General features: G+C 42.2%; 1 long non-coding RNA gene across 1 annotated transcript in view; it reads left to right on the forward strand.

Annotated features, from left to right (window-relative positions):
* The window catches only part of LOC142462397 (uncharacterized), a 68,547-nt gene that overhangs the window by 32,549 nt on the left and 16,985 nt on the right, over window positions 1-19,013 (forward strand). The window contains exon 3 of the long non-coding RNA XR_012787253.1: window positions 18,748-18,893. This is a non-coding gene — a long non-coding RNA (uncharacterized LOC142462397). The remainder of the gene's footprint in view (window positions 1-18,747; window positions 18,894-19,013) is intronic.

A 19,013-nucleotide genomic window follows, 5' to 3' on the forward strand; every position in this document is an offset into this window, starting at 1 on the left:
TCCTGAATAGCGTTCACTTCTTCATAGCGAGAGAAGAAAGGGACCCGGGGCTCATCTTTGAGCTGAAGATGTTCCAGGAGTCTCGGGGAGGTGGCACACTGTATGGAGACAATGCAGGGGGCTTAGGAGAGACCTGCAAAGCGACTAATCGGGAACACAGACGCCCAAAGCCAGTCTGGGATCCCCCTTTCTCCAACAGGTTTCTCGCAAGGAATTCCAACCAATCCCCAAACAGGGGGATGGGACCAGTCTCTGGGACACCCTCCCACATCTCACCGTACAAGGGGAGAGGTACTGGATAAGAGGAGGTGAGGGGAGAAGGGTGCTTGCACCCGAGCCAGGCTGCTGTGTGCGGCAAGGTCACCCCAACTGGTCACCAACACGACCCCAACGTGGGCGCGCCGACTACACAGAGCTCAGGCTGCAACACTTCTCTGGCTCCACACCGTGCACAGCAAGTAGGAACCTAGCTATGACCCTCACTTCCGGCTAGGACACTGCCACTTCTGTCCTGTCTCAGCGTGACCCGGAATAGGAGAAGCATAGTCATGGGTGTGATTGGGAAACACATAAGTGAAAATTCAGTCAGGACAGACTTCATTAAGCACAGATATTCAGGAAAATATGGATGTGGCAGAGACATCAAAAACAGTAGTTCCTGGTGCTTAAATTCCCACCAACGTATCTGAAAGTTTGTTCTTCATAACACTGACCATACAGGAAATAATTCAGATGAGTTGGAAATAATGCAATGTGTAGGTCTTAGTGGGGAAACCCCCCCCCCACCAGATTCTTATCCTGAAAAACGGTTAGATTAGTATTACATGTATGATCAAAGTCACATATCCCATACAGCACTGAGCTAAAAGCACCAACCTGTGACATTCAGTATCCACATCGGAAAAGGTGACGCCTGAGTCACTGTGATAGTGGGTCAGGATGTCATTCTCTTACAACCAGAATCTCACAGCTGTGCTCAGGGCCTCATAAAACAATTAACAATACACTTCTACCATATCGACACAGTTGTATACAAAATAAACTGAATATGTTCTTCAGCTCTTGGATAGTCGAGTACATTTTAACTTCCAGGTGGTGCTTATACATGTCTGAGACTGAGAAAATCAACCACTGCATCACCTGTCTAGTTTTGGACTATTGTCTATAAGGACACTACTTGCTGTGGTAAAGATGAAACATGTTCTATAAAATGTAAAACACAAAAGCCTAAGGAGCTGTTTCTCTGCTCTCTGTGGTTCTATGAGTCAGAATTCACACAACAGCTCTGACTTTATTGTTCTTCTTTTAAATGTATTTTCTTATTCCATATATGTAAAACCTTTAGAGTTTTGTGTATTTGCAAACCGGAGGCAAAAACAAGAGATATATCACTTCAACCATGGAGCTTGGTAAACAAGAGGAAAACTTTTTAGATTGAAAGAGGCTGAGACAATGGGCTCAAATATAAGAACAATTATGAGGACGGTTTAGGGCAAGCCAGTGTTTCTCCCTGTGGTGATATGGTCACTATGATTTGGAACTAACTTAGTGACACCTAACAACCTCTCTTGTACAGGGACTGTATGTACAATAAGTACTGAACTGTTAGAGTGTTTCTTTTTAAAATAAGCAGTAAAGTAATAATCATTCCAGAATCTTGTTGAAAAAAAATATAATCATGGTTTTAATATGTATACCTGCAATATGAATCAATAGTAAAGGACAAAATTGAATAAATATAGATTTGTACAAGAAACCTTTTTATTAATGCATGAGAAACTTTAAAAGAAAATTTTATGACTACAGAGAATATGGGGTAAAATTATTTATAAAATACACTCTACAACAGAATATATTATACTAATATTTTAACAATAAAGGAACATATTTGATGATTACATAACTATTGGTTTAGGTGAGTGAGTAGATCATACATCAGACCAGTTTATCTTTACATTTGTGGAAATGGGATGGATTGAGTTAGAGAGCGCCTATCCCTGACTTTGAGTTCATATTTCAACTTGATTAAGTGGGATTATTACCAGGGATACAAGAATGTTTCGATATTAGAAAAAATTAATGTAACCAACCACATAAATAGGACAAATAATAAGAACCATATCATATTAATAGATGCGTAAAAGGCATTTGACAATATCTACTACCTATTCCTGATAAAAACCCTCAATAACATAGAAATAGAAAGGAGAGACCTCAACACATGAAATATATTAAAGGAAACATTCTGTGTAGGACAATTAGTTGACTGTAACTTGGTCAAAATAGACACTTGTTCACATAGAAAGGTTTCATAAAAACCTATGTGAACATAAGAACCCACAGATTGGGGGGAAATAAATCTTAAGCAGTGCGGGGAGAGAGAGAGAGCAAGGGAGGAGAAGAAGACAACAGGATAACTGGCATTTTCAGGGATTCCCCATCTTGATGCTCACCTGATCATACACAGGGAGCAGAGCCTGAAGCACAGGGAGCAGAGCCTGAAATCAGTGTCTGAGTTTCAGAGGCGTCCAGGTGAAAAGCAGGAGAGATGTGGTCAGGTGGAGCAGATGGCAGCAGATGCTGTCAAGTGTGTGTCTCTGTGGCCCTAGCTGCTGGAGTGTCTCTTGGGGAAATTCCCACTTGGGAAGCATGCCTTCCACCCATCACTTTTCTTTCAGTTTGTCTTTGTGCCTGGACTTGTGTGGTGTTGGGATTCAAATGCAAATGCTTTTCAAATGCAAGCTGGGCCACCCAAAGTGCTCAGATTTCAGCAGGGCTTCCAGACTAAGAAGAAACTACTAAGAATGAATCCTTTGCCTTGCCAGGCCCTGAGCCTCACCTCCAGGAACCTCCCTCCACGACACCCTCATTACCTCCAGGCCCCGCCCCTTCCCACAGAGACCACCCCACCCCCTCCCCAGGTGATAGTTTCCTGCTGAACCCATTTCCTCTGAGTGAGAAGGATCCAAGAGTGTGGCCCAAGAACTTCTGTGGGTGAGTTTCTGTGTTTCTGTGCTGATCCCTGGCGCGGAATCCCCTGCAGGCCTGGAGTCCCAGCTGTGTCCGGGTTCCCGTGGACGTTACACTTCCCGCAGCCCATACAACAGTGTTCCAGGTCGCCGCGACCCCCTGGGACATTTCCAGTTAAATCCTTATTGAATTGGTTGCAGGCCTTTGCCTTCGGGCGCGGGAATACTCTGGCCGCTTTCTCTGCTCAGAGCTCCTCCGTCCAGAAAGGCGCGATTGCGTGTTTTTTTTTTTTTTGGGGGGGGGGTTGCCTGGGGCCTGTCCCTTCGTGTCAGGTCGCGGGCATGAGAGCATGGGGACCCCAGAGTGGCCTTTACTGAAAGGAGAGGCAGCCTTGCAGTCATCAGGCCACCCCACTGATGACCGAGGTCTGTATTAGAGCTTAACTTCTCAGCACCCTGCTTTGCAAAGGGGTACCAGAGCAGTGACAGCCCCAAATCCCCGCACAGATCTGGTCCTTGCATAGATTGCAGAGCCCCACATGGAGTGAGCCTCTATTGAGTGGTTTCTGCCCAGGAACCAAGGTAGTAGGTAATCTGACCCTCAGGCTTTGCAAGGTGGCTTTGCTTCACCTCTGCAGGCAGCCCATGGAGAAGCAGTTTCTCTTGGAGGTTTGCCTGAGTGTGTGTCCTTGATGGAGGTCACCAAACTGGAGACAGTCCAGGGGACTCCTAGTCAGGAGCCACTTGCTTTTAGCCTTTCCCTGACTGCATTGGTCAGGAGGCCCTGGACCCATTTTGTAAGCCTGCTATCTAAGGATGGAATGTCTGCCATTGAGATGCATGCTTTTGTGAGTTTCCTTTGCCCCGCCCCTCCCCCACACCCTCTTTGGCTCACATCTCAGTTGTGAACCTTGGAAGCCATTTCCACCTCCTGTTGGTGGCTTCCTTCATTCAGATGATGTGTTTGTGCCCTTGTGCTGTCTTTGTCTCATAAGATTTAATAGATGTTCTCTTTAAACTATATTTAAAACGCGGTCTCCTTTTTACTCTACTGCATGTTCTTAACCATTTCTGCCCATCAAAAACTAGCTTGTGCTCTGATTTGGACTACAAAAGGAACTCCAATCTCAAATATAATTTACGGAGAACATTTATTAATTATTAAAAGAGACAAAGAGAATACAAAGACGCGGACCCATCACCGGATGGAGATCATAGTGCAGTTCAGGGAAACAGTCAAGTCGGGAATCGAATGAAATAAGATTGCAACAGAGGAAACGGTCACACGTTTCTGATTGGTGGAGCATCAGTACAGCATGTTATAAATGGGACTACAGAAGCAGGGACAGGACTGTAACTGAGCCACCTTCATTGCCAGATAGAGCATTTTACAAGATTGTTCCAAGTCCTTCTGACCCAGGCAGTCAGGGCTCAACTGCTAAGGCATTTTGGGCTCCTGACTATAGGACCCTCTGCATTACCTGGAGATCAGTGAATGGTGTTCACCTTCCTAGTTCCTCTGTCCCTGGGCCAATTTAATCTATTTCCTTGCTTGATGATCAGAAAGAATTCAATGGAGGCTTAATCTACAGCCATCTATCCTAAAGCGCTTTACTCACTGGAGTGCTAAGACTTTAATCTCTAATACAGCTCCTGAGATTTGTGTCTGCGGATGCTGGACTTTTCCACTTGGAGTGTGAAGAGCCCCAGGGGGGGATGTTTCCCCTATAAGCCTCATCTCAGAGATTGGTTGCATTGATGGCTCATCTCTCTTTAAACTGCCACTTTCCCCCCTGCCGCCACCCTCTTATGATCCTTCTTGGCTCTTAGAGCTTGCTGGCCCAGATTTAATATCCACTCATATTTTTAATAGGGAGTTTTGGTTTCCTTTTACATCCTTTTGATTTGCAGGACCCAGCAATTATTTTACTTACTTATTTTCAAGTCATTTTATATATTAATGTGGAGAAATAATAGGTCTTCCCCTGTAGTGTTTCAGTTTTGAAAATCCACAGGGCAGTTCTACTCTGTCCTCGGGGGTCACTGTGAGTCAGAATTGATGTAAGTTAGTGGCACATGTGGTCAAGGTCAGCACTTTTTGGTAATTTCAGTTATTTTATTTTCACAGTGACATAGATTGAAATCCATCATTTATCCTACTGGATACAGAAAGCGTTTGAAATATCCTGATGTTTATTAATTAACCAGATGAATTTAGCTTCTATATTTTCCAGCTTATGCTTGAGTTGGTCCCCATCCTCCCCAACCCCCTCTCCCCACATGATTTATTTTGAAATCATTAATAGTGGACATACATCCACATCCTAATGGCTGCATACTGTGACTGAACGACCCTAAGTCTCATTTGCTAACCTGCTGACACTCGCCTCTATATTTCCATTGCTTCAGCTTGCTATTTCTGCATTGGTCCCCGGACCCACCAGATTCAAAATGTTAGTGGGCTGCTGCCCATGCCCATGTTGGATATCAGCAGGAAGTTCCCTAGCTGCTCCACCCACCTTAGTCAGCGTGTACAGTTGTGATCAGAGGAGAAAAGTATTCCCGCCCGTTCGTGGTTTCTTGCTGTATAAACCAGAGTTCAAGTAGTGCGCTTGGGGCCCGATGGATTGAGCGCCAGCTGTTTCCTGGCGGCCAGCTCCAGTGAAGCTTTGCATTTGATCCTTTTCCCTGTGGCCCTGATTAATCTTTTGATTTACTTTTTTTTTCATATGTTAGCTCTTCAATTTGTTTGCATTAGCTGTTCAAGAACAGAGTCCTACTAATAGCTCCTCCTTTTAAAATTTGTGTCATGATTATTTCTAATAGAAGGCAACCTCCAGATATATAACTGTTATATATAGTAAGATAGCATGTTATTTTCTCTGTGCCCCACTGCATGGTAATGCTTGAATGTTCTAGCCTTTTATCCACGCGTTCTTGATAAGAGGCTTGTTTTGTCCACTGCGCTACAGTGGATTCTGTGAGTGATGTCACAGCACCTTCCACTCCTCGTTGGGGTTTCTAGGCTATAATCATGCGTTACCAGATGGCCACTTCATGGAGCTGCTAGTCCTTTAACCACTGGAGCAGTGGGGCTTCTTCACGGACTAATTTAGATGGGCCACACTGACATGTTATTCATTGCAGACATGGTGATTCTTAATGGGAATTATATTTGTTTTTGATTTAGTCATAATTTCAATGTAATATCCATGTGTATACATAGACAAGAATATGTGATCATGTTCAATTTCCCCTTTGGTTAGGTGTCATGGAGTTAGTTCCATCTCATGGCTATGTCATGTGTTATAGAGCAGAACTGTTCCATAGTTTTTCTAGAGCATCATGTTTGTGGAAGCAGATCTCCTGTTCTTCCACAGTAATGCGGGCTGTTTACCCCCATCAAGCCTCAGGGGAACAGTCTAGTGCAAGCTGTTTGTGCCACCTAGAAACTTTGTCCCACCCCCCAAAACAAACTCACTGCCACACAGTCAATTCTGACTCATAGTGTTCCTCCATAGGTATCTGATAACAAAATCTATACAGAAGCAACCAGCCTCATTTTCCTTTTGCAGATGTGCTGGTGAGGTTGAACTGCCAGCCTGCAGAGTAGCAAATGATACCAGAATTCATTTTTCCCCCAAAGGAATGAACCAAATCAAGCATCTGCCATCAAACCCACACCAACTCCTGGGGACTCCATGTGAGTCAGAGTGCAGGGATGTTGCCGAGGGGTTTCAGTGACTGGTTTCTCAAGTGCATCACCCAGGCTTTCTTCCCTGGAGACTGAGTAGACACAAACTTCCAGCCTTTCCATGAACACCTATCCATGGTAACCATTATCATGCTCAGGGACATAAAAAACTAAGCAAGACACACATGTGTGTATGTACACACATGCCAGAACCTATGAAACCTGGCAGTCTATCAAAGAAGGAAAATTCAAAACTACAAGGAGATTGAGTTTCTAACTATAACATGAAAAACCACACAGTTGAATTTGTAAAATTTGCAGGACCCAGAAAAATAAAGTCATTCTGTAAATTTTCAGCTCTCAAGTTTTTATGTGTATCGTACATATATACGGTAACCTAACTGGTCTCTTTACCATAGATAGAGAATAAAATTAATATCAGCTTTAATAGATCTTTAAGAGAGATGCTATATGTAAATAGCTTAGTATTCTTTCTGAATTATCATGGAAGATGAACAGGGATCCTAAATACTTTTAAGATGTACAATATTTGAGGAATTAAAAAAGATTTATGACATTATTCTATTTAGCATAATTTTGCACTGTTTAGCATAATCTATTAGGAAAAGATATGCAGTAGCTTCCAAATGGAAAAATTCCATTATTTTTATTCCATTTTCCCATGGCCTTTTTCAAAAACCCCTTGTGCATTCATGGCATGAAGGATTGGCTACCAATGAGCTCCTTGTATCTCAATTAAGTAATACTTGTTAAATATCAATCATTTTGCCTACCATTGGGTTCCATATGGTGACCGTATGTGGTTTCAGAGTAAAACTATGCTCCGTAAGATTTTCATTGGCTAACTTCAGAAGTTGTTGATTTCTTCTAAGGTTGCCTTCAGTCTCTAATCATTTGTTTGGTAGCTGAGCACTCTGTTGCTCACACTACTCAGGGACTCCATTTAGGGACCTGCATCTTGAAGTGTGAGTGCTTGCAGGCAGAGCCCTGTGTAGCCTGATGTGTCAGGAATTAGCTTCCCTTACAAATTGGTGGGCCTTTCTGGAGCTGCTTTTCTTTTTCTGTAGGTCTTTCATGAGTTCCTGTAATGATACTTTATTGTATGTGGGACACGTGAACAAAGGAGTCCTTTTGTCCAGTGGGTTAAATATTGGGCTGCTGACTGCAAGGGCAGCTGTGCACACTCACCAGAAATGTGCAGAGAAGATGAGTCTGCCTGCTCCACTAAAGATGTGCAGGCGTGGGAGTCCTACAGGGAGTTCTGCTCTGTGATAGCTCTGCTGTGAGTTGGACCAGATGTGGTGGCAGGGAGTTATGTGCGGACAATGCCAACCCTTGTTCTTGACCCCTTATTAGCTATTTGAGGCTAAATGCAATTTGATTCACATTTTTTGTGGACTCTTGTGAAGTGCAAAAAATAAAATATTTTTTGTTGACAGCTTTGGGAACTGATATATTAGTGGAGGAGAGTTTTTTGGAACATGCTATTTTTTTTAATCATTTACGTTGGGCTCAGACAACTCTTATCACTATCCATACATCCATCCACTGTGTCCGATGTCTCCCTTCACCCACTTTTCTGTTGTTCATCCCCCATTTGTCTTTAGTGATCTTATAGGGAAAGTGAGCACACAATGGTATGAAATTTTGGAACATGCTACTTTTTTATTGATTTCAATCTTTTTGCATTTCTTCATTGAAATCCCAACGACACACCTTTCTGACTTCCTTTATCCTTATAAAAATGTATTTGTTCAACCTGGGCTTTGACTATCCTTAAAACATAGCAAGTACATTTCTTCCTAATACCCTGTGGTCTGGTATTTTCTCCTCTAGGAACAAACTCTTTTGGACTACCCATTAGTTAATCCCATCACATCCTTCAAATCACTGTTTTCAATGAACGCAATTGATTAGACTACTAAGGGCAGATAAGGAAAACCACTTGTAAACAAAAGGGCCCCATAGGCAGGTACACAGAATGATTTCACAATGAAATCAGCTGAGAGAGTACCTGTTTTCACCGCCCCTCTGTATTGAGGACAGATGTTTGCTCTGGGTCCTAACTAGAGTAATTAATTAGAGGCATTTAAAAGTATGCTTTTCTTGTTGTTAGTTACCATCTAGTTTTCTCCAATTTATTACAACACTGTGCACCCATGGTGATGTAGTGTGCTATGCGTTGGGTTGGTACCCACATGTTCAGCCATTCAAAACCGCTCACTGGTCCACAGTAGAAGATGAGGCTTTCTACTCCCTTAAAGAGTTGCAGTTTCAGAAACGCGCAGGCCCTGTTCTACTCTGCTCTGTGGGGATGCTTTGAGTCAGAATTGACTCAATGACAGTAATTTTTTTAAAAAATGTACACCAGAAAGAAAAACATGCCCTGTGACCTCCGTACTCTGACTTCAACATGGTCAGCTTTTATCTCTGAGACTGGAATGGTGACTTTGAGCTCTTCACATATTGGTCATAAACCTGAACGTCCTCATTTGCATTTCTTTTAACTATTGCCTCTTTTGTTTTACTTTCTTGCTGGTGCTTCTTCATGCTCCACTTATTTTCCAGTGTGGGAAGTTCCATGAATGCTTATTGCTAACGAGCTTTTCATTTAGTGGCTGACCATGGAGCTTCCCTCTCCGGCCCCTGAAGACCTGGGTGCTCTTTGACTCCTTAGCCTGTATGTTTGAGAAACGGAAATCGAACTGAGCATTTGCAAATTCATCACAGAACCTTCCTATGTTGTTAGAATTTCCTTATCATGCCAGGGTTCTCTGGCTAGTGTTTCCTAAAGTGATCATTTTATTTCTCCCTACACTAGCTCACGAAATGTAAATATGTATGTGTTAATGCTTAGACTCCACCTCTGTTGCATTTCTCATAAGAGTTATTATCATTTGGCCTTGTGCTTTTGTTCTTGTTATTTACTGTGGAGTGTTTTCAACTCATAGCCACCTCATGTGTCCAGGGTTGAACTGTTGGTTTTGGAATGGTGTGCCCTCTCAGAACACATTGGTCTGGTTTTGTTCTGATTTGCTCAATGGTTTTTTATTTGCTCAATCAATCTAATAATTTCTTATATGCAAGAGCCAGTTGTACGGCCCTGAGGTAAGCAGTATTGTCTGAGGGTCCTGGCTTTTCCAGGACAATGCGTTCCAGTTATCTGAATTGAATAGATTGTTTTCTTCGTCTCCTCTTTGTACTACACAGAAGATCCAGATCATCTCTGTAACTGATGACTGACAGAATAAAAAGCTCTGGGCATATGAACAGAAATGTAATTGCCAGGCATTTAGTTGTACACACATGGACCTGCATGCTGACCTGGTTCAACAAGTTTTCATTTGAGCAATACTGAAATTGTGAGTAATGTTGGTGACTTCAGCTCTATCCCATTGGGAGCAACATCTGCTTAAAAGTGAGTGACAAGAGGACTAAATGAGCCAATGTGGCCAAATCTTTTTGGAAATTGCCTCAGAATCGTGGTTGCTGAATAAATGCAGTGTTTTATCATGAACATGTTGTGTGAAAGAGGCCCTAGTGGTTCACTGGTTTAATCGATGCCGCTGGCCAGACCCTTTGTGGCTCCAGCATTCCAGGCCCATCAAGGGAGGCCAAGGAGGCTGCGTGGGCCCGTGAAGATTTACAGACTTGGAAACACTAGCGAGCAGTTCCACTCCCTGTTTTATGGTCAAAATGAGTTAAAATGTACTTGACCGCAGTCCATTTGGTTTTGGTTCATCATGAAGGAATGGGAAGGCTTTAAAACCCGGCACCCGATGCACTGCTATGGATGAGATTTTGAAAGGCTTATTGGATCGACACTAGGTTACACTGTTGTAGCAGAATTGTGGAGTGACCGTGACAGCTCATGCGACTTTATGCCATAGCTAGTTGGCCATGCTGTGAAATCTTAGCATAAAGTGCAACCTTTTCTATGTTGTTGTTAGGTGGCTTCGTGTCCATTCCAGCCCCTAAAGCCCTCTATGTAACAGCGCGACACACTGCCCTGTCCTGCACCATCCTCACATGTTCCCACGTTGGAGCCATTGCGACAGCCCCTGTGTCGATCCATGTTGGTGAAGGCCTTTCTCTTCTTTGCCTCTCTCTCCCTCACCAAGCACCATGTCCTTCTCCAGGGACTGGTCTCTCCTGAAAAGATGCGGGAACAAAAGTATGACAAGTCATGGAGGCCAGTCCCACAGCTGAGAGAATGCTAGTGGTCATCATGTTCAGCTAGTCGTCCTTCCATGATCTGCAAATGTGAAAAAATCTTTAAAAATCTAAAATGTGAAAAACATCTCAAAGCCTGGTATGTAAGTCCTAGTATCCTAACAGTTTAACATTGAAATGCACTGAAGTTCAGTCAACTTATAAGAAAATTGGAACCTAAGTACATTTTCCCAATCAGCAAAAAGGACATGCTATTATGATACTGAATATATTGTGATCTTTTGTCAGTATATCCTATGAGCTTAGTGTGTATTGATGTGCGTATCCAGTATTTTTTGAGGGGAGCAGTCCATAATAATTACATGACAGTAGCTTTGTCTCAGTGGGAAAATTTTCAAGATATCTGCATATATTCTTTTTTTTAATCATTATATTACAACTCATCACAATCCATACATCAATTGTGTAAAGCACATTTGCACATTCATTTCCATTATCAATCTCAAAGCATTTGCACTTCACTTAAGCCCCTGGCATCAGCTCCTCATTTTTGCCCCTCCCTCCCCACTACCCCCTCCCTTATGAACCCTTGATAACTTATAAATTATTATTTTGTCATATCTTATACTGTCCAAAATGTCTCTTCACCCACTTTTCTGTTGTCAATCCCCCAGGGAGGAGGTTATATGTAGATCCTTGTAATCAGTTCGCTCTTTCCACCCCACCCTCCCTCCATCCTCCTGGTATCGCCACTCTCACCACTGGACCTGAATGGATCATCCACCTTGGATTCCTTGTTTCCATGTTCCTATCTGTACCAGTGTACAGAGGGTATCTATATTCTATTGTTACCTTTCACTCTTGCCCGGTTTCCCTTTTCAATAGCTTGTCCTATCTCATTGAAAATACAAAATACACAAGCGTGCAACTGCAGAGTGACTGGAAAGTAGGCGAGTAACATAGACACTCTATAGAAAATTTCATAATTCCCCAAATAATCATCTCTATCACCAGGTAACACGTCAGCTCTTGATCACGTAGAATTCTCCAAGAGGATACCATGACTCCAGGGCTTTGGGTCCCTACTTTGTTAGTTCATACCAGCAGCTCTCCAATGGCTAAGGAGGGGCGACAGGGAGAAGCACAAATTCTGCAGTGTTTCCTAGTTGTCATCTTCCTTTCACCCTGTGCTTCCTGTTCTGATAAATATTCTAATTTCAATCCTCCCTCCAATGGAAGAGAGGATATGAATTTGGAATCGAGGCTTTTATTTTTGATCATTCATCTGATTTATGTGTTCTGACTGTTCTCTATTCTGAAACAGCTAGATAGAAATAAGGCTGCAGTTGGTCACAGACAAACTGTACAGAGATAAACTCATTATGCTAGAAGCATGCAGTCCTTGGGATAACATGTAATTAGTGAGGGAGTGTGTCTAGTGCAGTGTTTCTCAACCTTCCTAATGCTGCAACCCTTTAATACAGTTCCTCATGTGTGCTCACCCCCCAACCAAAAAATTATTTTCATTACTGTAATTTTGCTACTGTTATGAACGGGAGAACCCTTTGAGAGGGTTGTTCAACCCCCAAAGGAGTTGCAACCCACAGGTTCAGAACAGCTGATCTAGTGGGTGAAGTGGGTTAGCTAAACCCTGATGGAAATCCTTAGAGCAAGACCCCTGTGTCTAATGCCCATGTGAAGTCTCTGTTTCCCCAGGACTGTCTTCTTCATCCTTTCACATAGTGGAATGCATGGTACCTTGCCAAGCCAGAATATACGGGATGTTTTAGGACACTGTGGCTGTTGAGGAGGTGGCTCTGAATTTCTCCGAGGAAGAATGGGCATTGCTGGACCTTTCTGAGAGGAAACTATAGAGACACGGGATGATGGAAACTTTTAGAAACCTGGCCTCAGTAGGTATGAATATTTTCATTAAAAACGGAAAGATGTGTGCGTGCGTGTGTATATGTATATTTGTGTATGTTTCATACTCAGTGATGCTATTGCAGTATGTGAGCTGAGTAATGGGAATACTTTGTTATATAAACAAGTGTAGTACTTTCCTCTCAGGAGCATGATGTCATGTTTCCCCATGAATATAAGGCTCTTAGTGTTATACTGATTTCTTATAGCAAGTGTGACTATGAGTCTACTAAGTTTCCTTACGTGTTATAAATGTGAGTGTTGACCTTTGGTGCAGAGAGGCTATGTGTGCATTGTGCCTTGTAAGAGCTCTGTGTTTTTTCAAGGTTAACATGATAGCTTTATCTATTTATTATCTATTTATCCATTGTGTGTCAAGCACAGTTGTACATGTGTTACCTCATCATCCTCAAAACATTTGCTTTCTACTTGAGCCCTTGGTATCAGCTCCTCAATTTCCCCCCTCCCTGCTCACTGCCTCTCCATCATGAACCCTTGATAATTTATAAATTATTATTTTTTCATCCTTACACTGTCCGATGTCTCCCTTCACCCACTTTTCTGTTGTCCATCCCCCAGGGAGGGGGTTTTATGTAGATCCTTGTAATGGGTCCCCTCTTTCTGCCCCACCTTCCTTTCACCCTCATGATAGCACCACTCTCACCACTGGTCCTGAAGGCATCTTCTGTCCCAGATTCCCTATGTTTCAGGTTCCTATCTGTACCAGTGTGCATCCTCTGGTCTAGCTGGATTTGTAAGAGAATTAGGTTCATGATAGTGGAGGGGAGGAGGAGCATTTAGGAAGTAGAGGAAAGTTGTATTTTCATTGTTTCTACACTGTACCCTGACTGGCTTGTCTCTTCCCTATGATCCTTCTGTAAGGGGCTGTCCAGTTGCTGACAGACGGGCTTTGGATCCCCAATCTTCACTCCCCTTCATTCACAATATGCCCGATACTGATCCCATCGACACCTTGTAATCAATCCATAGGTTGTGTGCTTTTTCCATGTGGGCTTTCTTGCTTCTAAGCTAGATGGCCACTTGTTTACCTTCAACCCTTTAAGATCCCATATGCTATATCTTTTGGTAGCTGGGCTCCATCAGTTTTCTTCACATTTTCTTTGCACACAGTTGTCTTCAGCTATCATCTTAGGAAGGTGAGCATCGTGGAATGCCAGGTAATAGAACAAAGTGTTCTTGCATTGAGGGAGCACTTGCATGGAGGCCCAATGTCCATCTGATACCGTAATACTAAACCTATTAATATATGCACCTAGATCTATTTCCCCACCCTAATATAAATATATTTACATATGCACATGCTTGTATTTAGACTTCTGTAAATGCTCTTTGTCTCCTAGTTCTTTCCTCTATTTCCTTTTACTTTCCTCTTGTCCCACTATCATGCTCTGTCTGTAGTTCAGTAATTTCAGGGTTTCAGTAATTCTTCTCAGTTACATTGCCTTGATCAATCCCTACCAGGCATCTTACACCCTCCTTGCCACTTATTTTGTGTCAGGGGAAAGGCCAGACCCTAACACATCACAGCGGGTCGGTTGGTGCAATTGTACAGTGATAATAAATAAAGATTATAGTAAAGTCATAGGGAGCATGAGAGATAGAAGAGAGATTGAAATAATGGAGTCAGACACATTTCATAGTTGCATGTTCACCTCAGCCTCACTTGGTGGTCCACATGGGGAGAGAAATATTTATTGCTAACCAAGGCTTTTATATCATCTGGGGATGTTCAGGCCCCCTAATTACAGGTGAAGAAATCCATCACAAGAAAGTGTTGTGCTATAGGTAATATAGTAATGGGAGTGGGATGCTGTAGGGGTTCATATGCTGTTGGAAGAGGAGGGAGTAAGGGTGTGCATGTGACAAGATGGGCAGACCCGAGATTCAGCATGGCAGCCTAACTTTGGATGTCACTGAGCAGGTTTGACCTGTTCTCTGGTTCACTGTAGAAATCATTATCAGTAAGGTGTACTGTAAACCCACCTTGCAGGGTCTAAATTGAAGCCTTTAGGGGGAAGTATCCCATTGTCCTTAACAGCAGGGATGGGCCCTATATGTGGTGGGACTAGACAGTCCTCTGACAGCTGATTGCCTTCAGGGAGGTAACTTGACAATTATTTACCATTAATTGTGAGCAGTGTCCTTAGTCTAACATATATTTGGGGGAGATGACTTGGAGAACTCTTTCTGTTTCCCACTATTTTGGATCACTTATTGATTGTTCCCTTTTCCCTGGGTTGGTTAACACCACTTTCTTTCCCCCACCTCCCCTTCTCCCATGTCATGCTCCCCGCCCCAACCATGGATCCTGTTGCTTTCTCCTCCAGATTGTTTATCTGGCCTATATTATCTAGTTAGAAGTGCAGATATAATATGCACACACACACACACACACACACACACACATACACACACACAAGCACACATACACACAAAAGAGCAAAACAAAATGACAAAAGAAAACAAAACAACAGCAACAAGAAAAAAAGGGAAAAAAGAGAAAAGCCTGTAAAAAGTTAGAGGTCTCTATGTTGACCTTTAGGAGTGCTTTTCTGTGGAGTCTGATGGGGTGCCACGCCCTGGCCCCCGAGTCTAATTTTGGTACTCTTGGGACTTCCTTGCTCTACTTCCCTTGCTGTTCTGTTGCACAACACCCTTAGTGTTTTGCCTGGGTGTGGTGGGGTCAGATCGGATGCAATTCCCAAACTGTCTCCAGTGTTGTCCCCTATAGGGCTATAGGTCAGTGAGGGATGTCATGACTCATAGTCGGGGCAGCCATAGTGCTTCTTTTTGCATGGGCTGCTCAGAGCAGGCATATTGTCCTCAAAGCTTGGTGGGCCAGGATGTGTGCTCCACTCTCTCTTCCTCCCCCTTCATTTTCTCCCGTGTGCTCTGATCAGACATGTCCCTTTCCCTGAGCTGTAGCTTCAGTGTTGTCCTCTGAAGTAAATTCTTCTGGGGGAAGGGGCAGCTGTCCTCTTAGTTGGGATTGGGGCTGGCCCCTCTGATATTTTTGTTATAAATAGATTTTCTTCCACCAAAATTCCACAGACCTAGAGGAGCATAGGACTGGCTCAGTGTCAGGGAATTGTTGATTATCTTTTCACACTTTCCTTGTGATGTGTTTTTCTCCAAGAGCAGCATGTCAGGTACACCTTTTCGCCCTCATATGACACTAATGTGATGGGGATCTGCCTTAGGCTGGGTTCTCTAGAAAAATAAAACTATAGACACTGACATATGCATAAGAGAGAGCTTTTCATCAAGAGAACATCCCAGCCCAGTCCAACTGAAGCTCATGGGTCCAATGCTACCTAGAGCATCCATGGCTCAGTGTGTTCAAGTCCCCAAACTTCAGTTTTTGGGTGAGCATCAATCCTATCTGTTGTCCAGCTTGATATATGTGTGTGTATCACATACATATATGTGTGTGTATCACATACATATATGTGTGTCTATATAGTCACTCTAATATTATATGTGCACACGAATGCCTTGGTTTAGTTTATTAATTCATCAGTATATGAGGACCTTCAACACTACAGAAAACTACAGGACTCTAAATTCATGCTTTCATCACAGAATGGGTGGAAACAAATTCCCTGTTTCAGGGTTTTAATCTGAATACATTTGTACTTCCTTTTCTGTAAGATAAATGCTATAATTTTGATCATGCTGTATTTCTTTTTTTATTAAATCACTTTATTGGGTCTTGTAGAACTCTTATCATAATCCACACCTCCATCCATTGTGTCAAGCACATTAGTACATTTGTTGGCATACTCATTCTCAAAGCATTTTCTTTCTACTTGAGCCCTTGCTGTCAGCTTCTCATTTTTATTCCCCCCTCCTCATGAACACTTGATAATTTGTAAAGTATTATTTGTTCATCTCTTACACTGCCCTATGTCTTCCTTCACCCACTTTTCTGTTGTCTATCCCCCTGGGGAGGGAGTTATACGTAGATCATTGTGATAGGTTCCCTCTTTCTCCCCCCACCTTCCCCTTTCACTTCTGATTAACAATTAATAGTTAGGGAGTTAAGTACCAAGAGTTATTTCAGCGTGTTTAAATGTAGCCTACAATGTTTTAGCATTTATTAGCTATTCATGGCATATCGTGAATATTTTATGGATGTGATAATTAAATTATGATTAAAGGAATTTTTATGTCTTTTTGGAAGCCTCTTCCTTAAAAAAAAGTGAACCTGGTAGCTCTAGTTAGAACATACAGTCAATTTTTAATATCACTGGTAAAAGTGGACATTTATGGTTGTCCTTTTTCTGACGTGGGGTGATGTTTTTTCAAGTATGACTTTTTCTTTTTAGGAATGTATATTAGCATATTAACATTTTGAACTATATTTGTTTTATGTTAGATTTGTAGAGTTATTTTTCCTTAGCATGAAAAGTCTTTGACTTTGTTTAGTAAGTTTTGTGTCTATTTAGATTATTAATTCTTTTTTACATTAATTGGTATATATTACAGTGCTCATTTTCTTATATTAAATCAACTCTAGGATAGATTCTACTTAATTATCATGTGTAATTATTTTCATGTGTTTTCTGACTCTATTCCCAATGTTTTCAAGAACTTTTTCATGTAGATCCATTATCAATATTGCTCTACAGTTTTCTTGAAGTATCATTATCTGACCTTGTTTACAGGTTATTACTGGTCTCATAGAAAATATTAATAAGGTTACTCTGACAATTATTGTTATGTTTCACCCAATAACGTGAACTTAGACAAAAAGAATAAAGCGTCTATTCATATTGCGTGAATACTCTCCTGTCTAGCTGCCAGAATCTTCAACTTTAATCTGTCTTACAGTTAGCCTTGAAGTTTCTCATGGAATTGAATTGTGATTCAGTTGATTGTAAACTTTCTGAACATCCTGAAACCCACTCGACTCTCATAGATCACTTGCTCTGGCTGGATCCTCTAGAGTGATAAATGATTTACACCCCTCTTGACGGGACAAATCGTCACTCACACCTGAGACTATGGATGGGACATCCTTGAACCCAAGCCAATAAGCCCACTACTACAGTGTGTGTTGTTTGCCATCAGTCAGCATTACCTAGAAAGCTTGGAATCCAGAATTTAGGTCAAGATGACAAAATGGTTTGATCAGTCATCTCTTTTCTGGATACATCTTGCATTTTTAAGCATCTTCCCTCACCTTGGCTCTTACCATGACCCCTTGCCATTCCATGACTGTAAGCTGCAGTCTTTCCCAAAGGCTTTAAAATCGGACAACTGTAAACACAAGAGCTTAAGAGAGTAGCAAATAAGGATTCCCCTGGCTTGTTTTCTTGTTTAGAATATCTCTATCTTGGCCAAGGTACCTCTAGGATGTGCTATTGGTGTCGCTCTGTCTCTTGTTGTCCACCTGTACAAAAACTTTCTCTAGTTACTACACTATTGTGCATAAATGGGCTACCCAACCATAGGGATTTCTTCACACAATAGATATTGTAAAGAATACCCAGGATGCAAGGGAATTGGAGTAGGTTTTACTTAATGAGAAGCTCAGCCTGAGTTGGAGTGGCAGATATGAGCGTGATTCAGCTTGATCACTTTCACCAGATATGTCAAGGGTTTTGGTCTGAGGTTCCGTTATGGGCTTTTAAAGAACATTCTTCATAAAATATTCCGTTCTTCAGTTAGATTGCTGGTGAAAAGAAGATATTTACCTTCAATGGAGCTTGAGAAATTTGAGGCCTTAAGTACTTCCACTTTGTGGATCCAAAGTTGATCATGATATTTGGGAAATTAGTAAAATTGCTCTGCAAAGATAGAGTGGACCCTTGTTTAATGCAAACCCTCAGCTTTGAGCAGGATTTTGATCCCAGGTGGTGGGGGTGGTCACTATTTAGCGCAAGAAGTACAGGCCAAGAAAGTGATATGCCTTTTTCAACATTGCCTCCTCTTCTGTTTCAGAACAAAGATTTGCCACAGAGAAATACAGTCCAGTCTAGGGAGCTAGAAATCTGGTACTAGTGTCTTGCACATTGAAGCATGACAAGGAAGGACTTCAACTTCTGACTGGGTCGTGAACCAAATCCATTCACCTGACTCCAAGCAGGGTGAGCATCCCTGGGGTTCCTGGGGTCAGCACTGGGCAGAGGAGTTTGAGGGGAAGCAGGAGGGATCTGAGCTTTCTGGGGTCTGAACCCAGGAAACACCAGTGTACAAGAACCCAGGCT

Source organism: Tenrec ecaudatus, chromosome 12 (assembly GCF_050624435.1).
Source record: "Tenrec ecaudatus isolate mTenEca1 chromosome 12, mTenEca1.hap1, whole genome shotgun sequence".
NCBI classification, from domain to species: domain Eukaryota; kingdom Metazoa; phylum Chordata; class Mammalia; order Afrosoricida; family Tenrecidae; genus Tenrec; species Tenrec ecaudatus.